The sequence below is a fragment of the Hoplias malabaricus genome, chromosome Y, assembly GCF_029633855.1.
Source record: "Hoplias malabaricus isolate fHopMal1 chromosome Y, fHopMal1.hap1, whole genome shotgun sequence".
NCBI classification, from domain to species: Eukaryota; Metazoa; Chordata; class Actinopteri; order Characiformes; family Erythrinidae; genus Hoplias; species Hoplias malabaricus.
Window position 1 is genome coordinate 4,014,365 of NC_089820.1, and position 16,111 is coordinate 4,030,475.

The 16,111-nt window shown below is 39.1% G+C and overlaps 1 pseudogene; it reads right to left on the reverse strand.

Annotated features, from left to right (window-relative positions):
* Positions 1–5,826: 5,826 nt before the first annotated feature.
* Positions 5,827–13,744, reverse strand: LOC136679123 (chemerin-like receptor 1; annotated as a pseudogene).
* Between the last annotated feature and the right edge of the window lie 2,367 nt (positions 13,745–16,111).

Here is a 16,111-nt window from a genome sequence, read left to right on the forward strand (position 1 = left end):
TGAGATATAAGATGCAAGGGCCTACTACCTTTATGCTTGTTTATACATGTCAGGTTCTGCTAGTGCTAGTAAAAACAAAGTACATATGACAGGGAAAGTTTAATAACCTGCTTAGCTGAAAAACAAAAAAATCTAGTACACTGCCTTCCCCAAAGCTGACAGGTGTTCATTGGGTTGCGCCCTGGTATTCCTCCTCCACTGCGTTCTCAATCTTGGACCAAAGAGCATAACATTTATTCTCTGAGTCCTTCCCTATGAGCGCATAAATGAAAGGGTTCATACAGCTGTTGGCGGTGGCAAAAATGGCACCCAATACTTGTCCAGTTTGGAGAATACTCTTGTTTTTGTAATTGTTCAGTTCCATCAGAGCGATAATGTGAAACGGCAGCCAGCAGATGAAGAAAGTAACAATGAGTGCCGTCATGATCTTGAATGGCTTTTTGGAATTCGCTGATTGGTTGATCTTCAGCTTCAGTATGATGACAAGGTAACAGGAGATAATGATCAGGAACGGTACCAGAAACCCCACAATGAATCTGAAGGAGACTATGACAGAGTGGCTGCCTTTAGTGCAACTGTTGTAGCAGACATTTTTCCCTTGATGAAATGTTACTTCACGAATAAACACAGAGGGTGAGCCACACAATGCTGAGACGATCCAGGCTAACACGACGATCACAAAGGCCTTTCTTATGCTGTGCTGATTCTGGGCCCAAACAGGAAACATATCAACAATGCAGCGGTCCACAATCCAGACTCACTCGACAATCAAGATCACCACACCATTTCCAGCAGCTCCCAAAATGAAGACGATAACGTTGATTAATGCCAAGTAAATATAGGATGAATCTCTATCAGTTAGTGGGGGTGTAATTGGGTCATCAATGTATGTGTAATTATTATAGTCATAGTCAGGATATTCTGGGTCTATCTCTTGGGTTGAATTCGTGATTTTTATTCTGTGAACCAAACAAAACAGAAAGGTATTAGCACTGCAGATTTAAAACAGATTTTATTCAGGTATAAATATATAGGTCAGGTTAGATACAACAAATCAGCCAAGGCAGTTAACAGACATCCATATGTAGCTTTGAAATTTTGCCTAAAAATGCAATATTCCTGGCATTGTGGCGCAACAGGACGTTTCGCTGTCACACAGCTCCAGAGTCCTGGGGTTGTGGGTTCTAGTCCTGCTCCGGGTGACTATCTGTGAAGAGTTCAGTGTTTCCTCCGGGTGCTCAGATTTCCTCCCTTAGCCCAAAAACACACCTTGGTAGGTGGATTGGTGACTCAAAAGTGTCCGTAGGTGAGAAAGTGTATATTCCTGCCTTACATCCAGGGTGTATTCCTGCCTTACATAGGTGGATTGGTGGATTGGCTCCTGCCTAAATGTGTCCATAGTCTTTCTTTTCTTTTATGAGCAACGATTGTTACGCTACTTAGTATGTAGATCAATTTCCTCCATGATAATTATAATAAACATGAAAAAAGAGAGGGGCGGCACGGTGGTGCAGCAGGTAGTGTCACAGTCACACAGCTCCAGGGACCTGGAGGTTGTGGGTACGTGTCCTGCTCCGGGTAACTGTCTGTGAGGAGTTTGGTGTGTTCTCCCGATGTCCGCATGAGTTTCGTCCCACAGTCCAAAAACACATGTTGGTAGGTGGATTGCCGACTCAAAGGTGTCCAGAGGTGTGACTGTGTGTACACCTCCAGGGTGTATTCCTGCCTTACACCCAATGATTCCAGGTAGGCTCTGGACCCACCGTGACCCTGAACTGGATAAGCGGTTACAGATAATGAATGAATTAATAAAAAGAGAAAATAAAACCTTACAGAAATGTAAAAGTCTGTTTACCTGCAGGTTTATTTAATTTACTTAATTTTTTTTGTTTTTATATATATTTTTGTTATTTATGTATTGATTTTATTATTTATTAATTTGTTTCTATACCTATTTATTTTTTTGCATTTATTTATCAGTCTTATTGCTTGATTGATGCCCAATGCCGCCCAATGACGCTCCATCAGCAGTTTTTGGTGGTATAGTAATGGAGGCTTAAATATACCCATAGCACAACTCGATGGAACACAGTGACTGACCATGTGCAGGAGAGACAGCTCTCTCCCCACGGTTATTCTGCTCCCAGGGATGGAGCTGCGGGAGACACTGCTCTCCTTATGTGGCCCCTCTTCTCCCAGAGACGGAGCAGCACTCTCAGTCCGCCCGGTAGCTCACACACATTAGAATGAGCTGTGAATGTGCACAATAGTGCTGCCAAAGACAGGTTTGCTTCCTTTTACTTTGAATTTATTCATGTTTTCTGAACTCCTGAACTGAGATCACATGATTATTTAAGGCATTCAGCTTTATTCAGACAGTAAACACGTCTATGAAGGCGCGACTGTACCCTTGAAAAGGCATGGCATCACACTTAACAAGCGGATACATACATTGCTCCATTTCATTGAGGTGAGCAGCTGCCTCTCTGAGCAGATCCGACATCAAACTTCACCCTGACATTTGCCCTCTCTGACACTTCTATTAGAATCAACTGCTCTGTTCTTGACTTGATTGCTAAGCCTGAACATGAGAAACATGCACCCTTCATTAGCATATCTTGAGGAGGAAAAAAGGAATAAATAAATGAATAAGTAAATCAAACAAAAGTTAAAAAGAGATATGAATACAGAAAAAAACATAAATTAATAAAAATAGTAAATAATAAGAAATAATGATACTGAGTAATAAATAAATACATACAATAAATAAATATGCATAAATATACAAATTATAAATTATATTAATTCCACTTTTTTATTTTTAGGCGGGTTTGGCCCTCCATACAAGTTAAGGTCAGTGAATAATACCATCCTTTGGGGAAAACTAATTCACTAATTGTCTGCCCTTTTTCACCCTTGCAGCTTTCTGTTGCTTCTTCTTGCATTTTTGGTGAACAGACTTCCGGTGAACTGGAGTTCCCCTCACCACCACCATCAGTCTTGATTAGTAACAGCTAAAATGTGTACCTGTGTTTTCAATTCTGAGAAGCACTACTTCATAAATCAACAAAACTGAAAAGCCTGCAACATCCTGCTGCAGCAGCAGCCAGCAGGTAAGTCATGTGTTTTATTTAGATGTAAACAGGGTCCTGTATTTTGGCAGAATACAAAGAACACTCAGTTACTTTTAATTGTTTGAGTTTTCTTGTTGTGTTTGATAGGTTTGATGTTTCTAACTGCCATCCCATCCACAAGCGCAGGATTGGATGGAATTTGTGGCAAATTTAACATGCTTATCTCAATACCCTCCTTCGTGCATGACAATTTCATTCCTATTTTACACATTAGGTCCCTAACTAAAAGATTCACAGGGCAATTTGATTATAAAAGGAAAGCATGTTTTAGGGTTGTGTCACTTCCTGCATGGTGACACCAAAGCTCGTCAGTGTAAGATTCCATTAAAGGAACTCCACCCGCCCCGGATATAGATGTTTTCCTCCCTGATAAACATGGTTCGGGGTGTAAGGCCCCTGTTTTTAGAACAGAAATTGTAGCCCCAGTGTCAAATACAAAAAGTTAGAATTTGGCCTCCTTAAAATTCATGCCTCCCCTCCCTCAAACTGTGTGTCTCTTGCTGGCTGGTTCTCAGGACAATTAACAGCAATGTGTCCCATTTCGTTACAATTGTAAATCCTGCATTGAGAGAAGTCTCTGAAGCCATTGCAACCTCTTCCACTTCTTCTGTCTCCTCTAAAACCAGCTTTTGCCTCCTCTAGCACAGCACACTGCAGTTGGTGCTGCTCCTTTTCTCTCTTTTGTTGTCCTTTCTTCACCTTCTCATTCAGTTTTTTTTTTTTTTGACATTCACTGCAAAGGCCAGGACTGTCTGTAGTCTTCCTGTGTCAACTTCCACACAATCATCTCTCACCTTTTGTCTGAATCTCGGGTTTCAAACCACATAGGAAGCATTATTTTAAGTGGCTTTCACACAGGCTCGTGTCGTTTCCGGGATAGACAGCGGGTTTCTGAAGTCTGGAGTGAGCTTTGTGGATTTGTTCCAGTTCTTGTAGATAATCAGCGACTGTCTGTCCTTTTTCTGCTTGCACTGAGACAGTTTGTCCAGATTCAGTCTAACTGGAATCGCTGTTTCGATTCTTGTATAGAGGGCAGCCACTGCACCTTTATAGGGTGATCCAGGGTGCCCCGTATACTGTATGTCTTTGGCAAAAGGAAAATTCCCTTGTACTTTAATCCATTCCAGTTTAATCTTGTGTGAACATGCCTTTGTCAGTTCATTCACAGGTTTCCACCCATTCACAAAAAGCCTCAGCTTGACTAAAAACTTCGGTCCTCCCTCTGAAATTAAAACTTGGCAGAAGCGAAGTGCTCGGTCCCTCTGGGTGGTGCAGTGGGAGGAGGTCTTGCTGCTTTCTTTTTTCTGCTTCTTTCTTCCAGCTCTCTGATTTGCTCCTCCAGGATTTTAGCACGTTGCTGCAAACGTTCAAACCTTTTGCTGACAGAGGAGTGGAGTTTGGTGTTGGGTTGAGCTTTTGATGGCTGGGGAGTAGCTGAGCTTAGAGGAGGTTTGATAACGATTTCATTGCCAGCATTCTCTTCTCCCTCTTCTTCTGTTTCATCTGTGTCATTATTTGGCTCGGGAGGAGGAGGAGGGATTCTTTGTGCATTTTATTTTTTTCCCTTTGTGAGCTGTCTGATGTGTGCTTACACACCTGGGCTTCATTATCCTCATCTGTCTCATAAGTATGCCAATTTGGTTTTCATGGTAAATTCTCCGGTTTGTTTTTTTTATTTTGTTACTATTACATTGGTCTTCAGCTTTATCATACCCATCTTGTTGAGCTTGTAATTGTTGTTTAAAGTTGACTAGTTCATTTATATTTAATGTCCCCTTGGGGGAAAGTGACAGTATTTTACCCACTCATAGTGTAATGTGGCTGAGGCTGACAAGTTGGTAGGATCCATATGCAGGCTTTAATAACACAAATCCAAAAAGCAAAGTCAAGGGCAGAGCAAAGAGTTCAAAAACCAGGGACAGGAATCAGAGAAAACCAGGCAAACAGTTCCAAAACAAAGTCCAAAATCTAGATTCAAGAAGACAGGCTGAGATCAAAAAACAAGAGGGCAAATAACTATGAACACTCGGCTTTGCAGAAAGAACTGGCAATGCTTCACACTGAATCTCTGTGTGAGGGGAGTATAAGTAGAGGGGTTAATGAGATATTGGAAACAGGTGCGTATAATGGATCCGTTGCTAAGGGTGACAGCTATTATTCTGGTGATGACCGGAGTGGGTATTGCACATGACACATATAATTGAACGCAGCAATCTGGTTCCCTTTGTTTCATGCCCTCTATTAATTCACCAAAAAGAGGTTCATTGCAATGCACTATTGGGGCTGGGAAAGGTTTCCCTTTCTCTCCCTTTAAATTGCCTTGACCCATTTCTGAGATTCTTGGAGCGATACCTTCACACAGACAGTATTCTACAGACATCAGACATATAAGCTACTAATAAAATGGAAGATACTCATCAAGGAATTTTGAGAACATTTTCAACCACCAGGTTCTTTCCCAAATTTCAGCCCATAATGGGCTGGGAGGTTGGTCCCTGTGTCGTTCCTCAAACAGGTGAGATGGGGTTCAATGGGTGATCAGTCACTTTCCACTGGAAACGGTCCACCCCTCCAAGACGGTGTGAAATCCTGCTGACTACGCCAAATTGTGGTGGAAAAAATAAATACAAGTGTTAAGAATTGAAATCTAACAGAGCATTTGGAATAAGAAAGTAGTTTATTTAACCTTAAAGTGGTCAACACACAATAGCACAGAGTACTATGTGAATGTGGACAAAAAAAAGATGTTTTCAAAGAGAGTTTATAGGTAGTTTATACGTCATAAGCATAAAATAATCACTCTATGTTTCTGCAAGCGTAGTTATCTTAGAGACATCTGTGGTGGAAAATTATGACAGAAATAAGAAAGCTGAGTCTCTGAGTCGGCATCAAGTAAAACAACAATTTAATGGAGAGAGAATGCTACGCGTAGCACTGTTTCCTCTCTGTCTGACAGTTTCTCAAGCAGAATATTTTATACCTGTAATTCCCTCACCCTCATTACCATGGTGCCCTTTTGAATTTACTATCTGCTCGATTTTTTACATTTCAATATATCCTGTTCTCATTATCTACCATTTTTTATTCTCTTTTGCATATATATATATATCCTTCAAAGGGCAACACATTCACTCACACCTAAGGACAATTTTGAGTCGCCAATTTTTATTTTGCATTGTTTTATATGTTGTTCCATATTCTTTATTTTACCTAGAATAAATCATGAGTGGGCTTCTCATAAATCATGGAAGGGCAAAACAGGATTGATGGCATCATGTTCATGCATCAAAAATTAAACATTATTATTATTATATATACGCATCTAAGCAGTTTAGAATTCTGTCTCAAATTTTACAAAGCAGCGAATGAGTGCACAAAATTATTTTTATTTTAATTTGAATTTTTGGCTGTTTCTGCATTGCTCTACTTAATGACCCCCTGCTCCAGATTCTTGGGTAAGCGTAGATTTTGACTTATGGATCAAAATGAATGACTTTGATGACCAAAGCTATGTCATTCTGGTAAAGTAACAAGGACCTACTTGCCTTATGTTTATCTATACATGTCAGGCTCTGCTGGTGCTAGTAAAAACAAAGCACTAATATGACTGGGGATGTTTTATAACCTGCTTAGCTAAAAAGTAGTTAATTAAAGGTCTGGTACACTGCTTTCCCCAAAGCTGACAGGTGTTCATTGGGTTGCGCCCTGGTCTTCCTCCTCCACTGCGTTCTCAATCTTGGACCAAAGAGCACAACATTTATTCTTTGAGTCCTTCCCTATGAGCGCATAAATGAAAGGGTTCATACAGCTGTTGGCGGTGGCAATTATGGCACCTAATACTTGTCCAGTTTGGAGAATACTCTTGTCTTCGTAATTGTTCAGTTCCATCAGAGCGATAATGTGAAACGGCAGCCAGCAGATGAAGAAAGTAACAATGAGTGCCGTCATGACCTTGAATGGCTTTTTGGAATTCGCTGATTGGTTGATCTTCAGCTTCAGTATGATGACAAGGTAACAGGAGATAATGATCAGGAACGGTACCAGAAACCCCACAATGAATCTGAAGGAGACTATGACAGAGTGGCTGCCTTTAGGGTAATTGTTGTAGCAGACATTTTTCCCTTGATGAAATGTTACTTCTCGAATAAACACAGAGGGTGAGCCACACACTGCTGAGATGATCCAGGCTAACACGACGATCACAGAGGCCTTTCTTATGCTGTGCTGATTCTGAGCCCAAACAGGAAACATAACAACCACGCAGCGGTCCACACTGATGATGACCAGCAGGAAGATGCTGCTGAACATGTTGAGGAACATCACAAAGGAAGTGAACTTGCACATGTGGAGCCCAAAGATCCAGTCGTCTTTCACCAACTTAACAACACCGAAGGGCAGAAAGGAGCAGAACAGGAAGTCAGACACAGGTACCAAATGGTGTTGACTGACTTCCTTAGTTTAAAGCCTGCAATCCAGATCACCAAACCATTTCCAGCAACTCCCAGGATGAAGACGATAACGTTGATTATTGCCAAGTAAATATAGGATGAATCATTTAGTGGAGGTGTAATGTTTGTGTAATTATAATCATAGTCAGGATATTCTGGATCCATCTCTTGGGTTGAATTCATGATTTGGTCTGTAAAGCAAACAGAAATCAGAAATGTTACTGTAGTGCTAATTTAAATTTAATTTAGTTATGAGTGCTTAGGTTAATAATGACAGCAGTTTATGAGCTTTCAGTGAAGACTGAGGTTTAGCTTCAGAACTCTGTGTTCTTGAATGAAATGCAGGTTTCAATATTACACAAACTCCAGATTCTAGTTACATTAATAAAAGGTGAGACTTTCACATGCCCATGTTGGATTTAAATTTTTGGGATGGAAGTATTTTGAAGAAAGATTTTGTAAAAGGATTTGAGCTGTGCTTTGAAAGTGGGAAAAAGTGGGGCAAGAACAGTGAATGACCTGCCACACACAGTGGACACTTTGAACCAGGGGACAGCTAGATGACCTGATTAGAGGAGCTTAATTTTTTAAAATGACACATATGGATTGAGTAGTACTGAAATAAGTAGGTGCAATGTCATGTGTCATTTGACTTGTTTTTCTGTAGTAAAGTTTAGTTGCTCTCTGCTACTTTGAAGCAGTCATCTGAAGCTCATATTTATGGCTTTGATGCACCAGAGCAGTCTTTGTCATTGCTAAATAACTGAAATAACACTGTTTACAAACAAATGATTCAGTTGGTCTCATTGATGGGGTAGGACAGGGGCTAATGGGCCAGTATCTTTGACAGTGGGGAGGAGATTTCTCACCTGTGTTTCACACCTATCTCATGAATAGTCAATGTGTGAGCCAGAGAATAGTGAAAAATAATGTCACATCACATTCATAACAATATAGAATAAAAACTAATAAAAATCATGGAAAGCTGTTAACACCAGTGTGTAGCCAACACCCATGTCGACAAAGTTCAGGGCTCTAAAGAAAAATTCATATATGTTTACGATATAATTTTTGACTACATATAAGCACGTTTGAAAATTGATTTTTGGGAAGTCCATGTTGAACAAAAAAAAAAATAGATGACTGGCATACAGACTTCTGTCACATTATTGTTGCTGGGTTTGTTCTGAATATTAGCATGTGTAGCTTTTTGTGAACAAACCTTTTAAGATAGGTGAAATTTATTAAAATATCAAGGCATGACAGATCACCTCAGACATGGGTGAAAGGCCTTAGACTCCAGGGTGATAAGAGAAAGCAAGAAAATTAACTTCTCAGGTAATGGAAAATTAATACAGATTAATTCATCTATGTGTTCCTTGTTATAAGGGGACTTTTTATATTAGAGGTTAGATTTAGAGAAAATATTGAAACAATGACAAATTACCATTGCGGTTTACTTTGTTTTTTACGATGGTAATTCTGAGGTGCAAGTTAGTATGTGTTACATTAATATTTGTTCTTTATTTCTTCTCAACCTGTGACTCTGAGGCCAAGTGAAGGAATTCATATTTCCCATCCACAATGATATTCATTCTATTATCATGATATTAACTTCCTGTTTGTGGCACACTAGTATATGGAAGGGGGGAAACTTTTAAAGATAGGTGGTGTCCATGGTGGCCATTTTGGATCCAACTTTTGTTTTTTCAATGGGAAGAGGGTCATGTGACATCAAACTTATTGGGAATTTCACAAGAAAAACAATGGTGTGCTTGGTTTTAACTTTATTCTTTCATGAGTTATTACAAGTTTCTCTTTGTTTGCAACCATTGACATGTCGCAGAGATTAACACGTGAGGAGCGGATAGAAATTGTGTTGATGTCTGGTGAACGCAGTAACCGGGTCATTGCAGCAGATTCCAATGCAAGACACCCTACGAGACCACCCATCTCCCATGCTACAGTTAGCAAACTGCTTGCCAATTTTCGTGAAACTGGTTCAGTGTTGGATTTGTCAAAATGTGGACGTATGAAAACTGTCACTAATGAAGAAACATCAGTGGCTGTCCTAGCTTCATTCAGCAAGAGCCCACAGCCTAGCACTCGCCACATGTCACTGGAGAGTGGCATCAGTCGAACATCCCTTCAGCAGATATTAGCTACTCACAAATGGCATCCTTACAAACTCCAGCTGCTGCAGCATCTCAACTAGGATGACCCAGATCGGCGCACTGAATTTGCAGAATGGGCAAAACAAAAATAGGAACAGGACCCCCAGTTTACACAGAAGATTCTGTTCAGTGATGAGACAAACTTTTATGTGAATGGTGAAGTTAACAAACAAAACCACCGCTATTGGTCTGACACTAATACACATTGGATAGATCCCTCCAAGACCGTTGGAACAAAAAAATGTATGATATGGTGTGGTATATGGGGTACAAAGTTAGTGGGGCTATTCTTCATCAATGGAAACCTCAAGGCCACTGGATATGCGAAATTGCTACATGATGATGTGTTTCCCTCTTTATGCACTGAAGCTGAACATTCCCTGAGTTTTTCCAGCAAGATGGTGCACCACCACATTATGGGTGTCAGGTCCGAGCATTCCTAGATGACAGTGGCAATTGCTCTAAGACTGCAAGGGAAGCTCAACTTCCTCTAAAATGTCAAAAAATTAGTGATCAAATATATACTGTTGTGTGTACATGTCATTGAATAAATATGCACTACAACGCGCTCAACTTTTGTTCAGAGTCAGCTTCTTATCACTGGTAAAGACGTGGCTTTCCTCTCAATCATTCCCGGAGCTTCACAGTGCTTTAAACAGTGAGGACGCTGAGCGTCCACGGAGTTCAATAGCGAAGCAGCGAAGTGCAGCGAAACGAGACGAGTCATTGGATAAATGCTGGGCTTTGTCCCGCCCATTGAACGCTCAGCGTCTCTGGGGGTCTATGGGGCAGTGGGCTGGCCTCGGCTGGCCCGGACGCTCAGCTTCTGCTTGATGATTGGAGGATCTGTCTGAGGCTGAATCCCTTTTTGATTGACAGCAAAATGAGCGAATCAGTGATACTTTGGTGTAGAGATCTGTGGGAGCACAGGCGGACACACTTCACATGGGCCAAGGCCGTTTAAGCAGCCTAGCTCTGCTGGCCATTGAGAGGACACTAGTCAAGTCCCTGGAAAAGACGCCTTTTTGGTACGACAGGGTCACAGATCATTTTCTTGAAAAGGAACGGAGGGTAGAATTTACGTATAAATAAACCGACACATTTTATGATGTAGGCCGCAACTGAGCTTCCCCTCCTTGAAAGACCAGCATCCGCCACTGCTAGATGAACAGTTTCCTGGAAAGTGGATTGGTCTCCCGATCTGACTCCCTTAGACTTTGAACACATTTTATAAGGGATCAGAAACTTGTAAATAACTCATTAAAGAATAAAGTTAATGATGTGTCACTTCCCATTGAAAAAACAAAAGTTGGATCCAAAACAGCTGACTTCAAAATGACCACCATGGTCACCACCCATCTTGAAAATTTTCCCCCCTCCCATATACTAATGTGCCACAAACAGGAAGTTAATATCACCAACCATTCCCATTTTATTACGGTGTATCCATATAAATGGCCCACCCTGTACATTAATTCTATTTAATGCCAACATTCATTTTACCTACTGCTATATTGAAAAAAATATAGTTTTGTTGGATTGTTGGGTGTGGCTAAGTTCCAGAAAAAACTAGAGCACCTTTCAGTCCAAAATCAGTTGACAGGTGGAGATTCAAGATAATTAAACATCTTAAGACCCACTGTCTGACCCCAGAAGCAAAAGAAACATGAAGCAAAAGCAAAAGAGAGATTCCAGAACAAAAGACCTATTCAGCAAAATCCACAAATCAAACAAAATTAAAGCAAAATGCAAAGGAACATAATATTTGTTTTGCATTCACATTATATACTTCCTCCTCTTGTTTCTAAGAAATGTGTTTGCAGATTTTATTAAAAAACAAAAACAAACAAAAAAAAAAAAACACTTGTGCTCACCACTAATAATAGTGCACATCCATTTTAAGCGGAACTTATCAGTAAAGATTAAAGTGTGTGTACATACTTTGGTCCAGACAAAACGTACTGACCCAAACAGCAAAATAATATATTGTTACATTTTTGTCATTACTGACAAAAGTGACACTTTGAATGTACTTCATTTTATTTAGGGTTACATAAAATGAAGTTATCTATATACAGAGCCATAACCTAAGTAACATTTGACACATTGTTTTGACTAGCATTAACACTTTCTATGAAAATTATAAAATTTATGTCAAATATATGGTCAAATGGACAGAGTCCCAACTCTTCAGGTGGTCTCAATCTGCTTGCTTGATGCACACCAGAGTTCACATAAATAAATCGCACTAACAGAGAAAACAGAGCAGGGTTCATTTTACGGGAGCCAAGGCTGACAAGTATGAACATACCCATACTGGGCTGTATATACATCAGCCAATGTATGGAGTAATAGACAATGATGCTCTACATCAGAACATAACTTTACTATGGACCACATACTCAGATAGATATGGCCAAAAATGTACTGGATGCATTTGTTATGAAATAGCTGAAGTAAAATCAGATTCTGACCCCCAAAGGACACTTTAAATTTCCTTAATATTTTATATCAAAGGCTTGCATAAGTGTTTCTTTGCTAAAAAACAAACAACAAATTATGCTAACATTAGAATAAACCTAAATAACATTATTCCAGAGGTGGCACGGTGGCGCAGCAGGTAGTGTTGCAGTCACAGAGCTCCAGGGGCCTGGAGGTTGTGGGTTCGATTCCCGCTCCTAGTGACTGTCTGTGAGGAGTTGGTGCGTTCTCCCCGTGTCCGTGTGGGTTTCCTCCGGGTGCTCCGGTTTCCTCCCACAGTCCAAAAACACATATTGGTAGGTGGATTGGCGACTCAAAAAGTGTCCATAGGTGTGAATGTGTGTGTATCTGTGTTGCCCTGTGAAGGACTGGCGCCCCCTCCAGGGTGTACTCCTGCCTTTCGCCCAATGATTCCAGGTAGGCTCTGGACCCACCGCGACCCTGAACTGGATAAGCGGTTACAGATAATGAATGAATGAATGAAGATTATTCCAGTAAATGTGTTGGTTTAACTTTTTCCAAATCTCTCCTCGTGGCAGTCCATATTATTATTTATCATCCAATCCCTAGTTTTAACGATTACTAAATAATGATTTTAAATTATGTGTGCTGTTGATTTAACAAATTAATGGCATTCAAGGAGAATCTGAACAAATCATTGTTCTTTAAACTCAATCACACCTACTACTTTATAGAAAAAAAACTTATATTTCTTATTTGTTTTATATTATTATTTATTTGTATTTACTGTGATTACTGAGAAGACATTAGTTTAAATATATATAATTATATTAGGTGCCTAACACGTCTGCACAGTACTTGTGTGTGTGTGTATATGGAATTCTGTACATATTTATTTATTTATTTATTTTAAACATGTACTCATTTTGTAAAATTAAATCTCTGGATGTTAAACATTTAATTTTATGCAGACATTGCAAAGTAAATTAAACATGTCATTTTTTGAGTGTGCATTGGCAAACATAGTGCTAAGAGAAAGAGGATTGAATGAGAATGGGGAAGGACATAAATGACTAAAGCTAATGGAATGTGAAAATGGACCAAGAAAAGCAATGCTACAAAAGATCAAAACTGTTCTCAAAGTATGGGAAAACAGTATCAAGTCAGAAGCACAGACATACAGAATTACTGAATAACAAAATCAGCAAGATAAAAATAAAGAGCACACAGCCACTGCACATACAGCGTAATGTAGTACAGAAAGAATGAGCTGTATATTTCGACATATGGAAACTAAGATAACTATTTTAGTCATTGGACAAATAAATACATAAATAAATAAAATTGTTAAAAATCATGCATAAGCCATATTACTATATTATAAAATCCATGACATTATAACATGCATATTAATGTAATGCATTATAATTAGCAAAACAAAAACACTATCTGCAAAAAGCAATGTTCTTACCACAGACAAATGAAGCAAATGAAAATTACAATAATGAGTAGTCTGTCTTTCACTTGCTGGACTGAGCTGTTTAATGAGTTCAGTGTGCGCAGCAACACAAATGCTAGTGGCAGGAATGCAAGACCCTCCCCAACAATTTTTGGACCCATTTCCAGTATCTCAAACCAAGGAAGTCTTTATTTACAGAGCAATACACAACATTTAACTGATACTATTCAACAAAAACAACACATTCAGTCAGTATTCAGTCATTTTTGTATCACAGATATGTGATACAAACCTATTTCTAGAAAGATTGATTATTTTTAAAGTAAAAATTGGGAGAGGTTCACCTTTCTGTGAAACACTGAATGGGCACATAGTGCAAAAATAGTGCAAAAAGAGCGTATGGAGTGAATTTTGTGTCAAAAGTTTTACAAAAGCAAAAATAAATCTGCAAGCAAAATTCCTAGAATAAAGAGATTCATTGGTAACTAATAGGTGCTCTGAAACTGCCACTGGTAATTAGCCATGCCCATCCCAACTTTCATGCCTTTTGAAACATGGCAGAATAAGTTTACCCACAGGGATTAAAGTTCCCTTGATAGCAAGGAGACGGCGGACCACCATTTTATACAAAATGCCACATTTTAGCACTTTTCCATTCACAGTCCAATTTACATTTTTTTCATTCATTAGGTTCTTTTGTTAAACTTTATAACTAAGATTAGTAAATAATTTTAATCCAGCACAGTGTCAACGTTTTTAGCATAATCATTTTATATCAGGATTCTACTCATTTTTATGTCTCTTATAGTTGTTGGTAATATTTGTATTAGTTTGTTTTCCAGAATAAAAGTCTCTGTGAATTTAAAATCTGTTTGAGGAGATTAAATATGAGTTATATCCTGTACAGGGCAGTAATCTGAGTGGTCCGATGTAGTGATGGGAATTTCGGCTCTTTTTGGGGAGCCGGCTCTTTTGGCTCAGCCGGCTCTTTCGGCTCCTAAATGGCTCTTTGTTTTACCACATATTTCCACTGGTACAGAACAATATTACCTACATTTCACATGACCATATGGACAAAATATTATTGTTCAATATTAAAAATAAATAGTGTTGCAATGGCCAATTGTTTTTATGGCTGTCACTGATTGCACTCACACATTCAATTGAATAAATAACTTTAAATAATAACTTTAAATTATAAATAACTTTACATTTTTATTTAAACACCTTAATGAAAAATCACTTGTAAACTCTGAAGTATAGCCAATGGAACCCAAAAGGTAGGTGTTACAAAATAGCTTATTAAATTAAATAATCATCCATTTCTGGGAAATAAACAAATACTCTGCAAAGTGCACAACAGCAGCATTTAACGGTAGTGATTAAAACACCCACAACTCAACAAACATTTAACTGATTTAACATCTTCTTCAACTATTTTTTGGAAGGCAGAAGTTTCCAAGTGTCTCAGCTCGGAGGGTTGGAGGGTTGGAGCTTGCTTGTTGTTCTCTGATTGGTTGAATGACAAGCCTTAGGAAAAAAATGGCTCGGTCTTAGACGGGAACCGGCTCTCATCGTTCACTTACAAGAGCCGGCTCTTTGAACCGGTTCGTTCGCGACCGACACATCACTAGTCCGATGTTGGATCAGCAGTGGTCTACAGTCAGTGGTGTGCCAGCCTTTTTATTCCAGTGGACCGATATATGCTCGCTTTCTGGGTCTCCTTCGCTTCGGCAGAGGTCCATCACAATTGTTACTTGCTCAGTTGTGTAAAGCTGTGGACAGTTGCTGATTTTCTGTCTGTTTTAATGTGCGTTTAAAATCGTGCACATATCTAAACAAAAGAGGACTAGAATGAGTGGACGTTTGCAACACCTACTGGCAGACATTAGAGTTACATCTTTGAAATACAGGAGAAATCACACAGATGAGTTCATGATTGATTAGAAAGATTTCAAGTATTTAATTTATAAAAATTACAGTTCTGGAGAGAGTCATAAAGGGAGGGTTTCTAGAATTCTGTCCATCGCAAACAGCTGTTTTCTTTGGATCGCTGCATGACTGAAAGGCTTTAACCAAATCTTGCAAGCACATTTTTACACAGGTGTTTCTCATGGGTGAATATGGTTGGAAGAACTTGCATTTACAGTTTGTAGCTAAGAGATTAGACATTTTAGCCTTGTTTTGTTAGATCTGCAGTCACTTCAGCTGAATGATTATTAGATCCTAGGGAAATAAGCAGGTTAGATTTAGAAGAACCTGTATATATGCAACATGTAGGTAGGTCCCTGTTAAAAACATTAGGTAAGAGGGAAGGCACCCCATCTGTGTATGTGTGTTGGTTATTTGGATTTTGTTACTTACAAAATGTATACAAATCAAGGTTAAAAGTGTTGATCTAAAACCAATTTAAATGAAAATGTTAATTATATGTACAGAGGAACTTCATCCAAT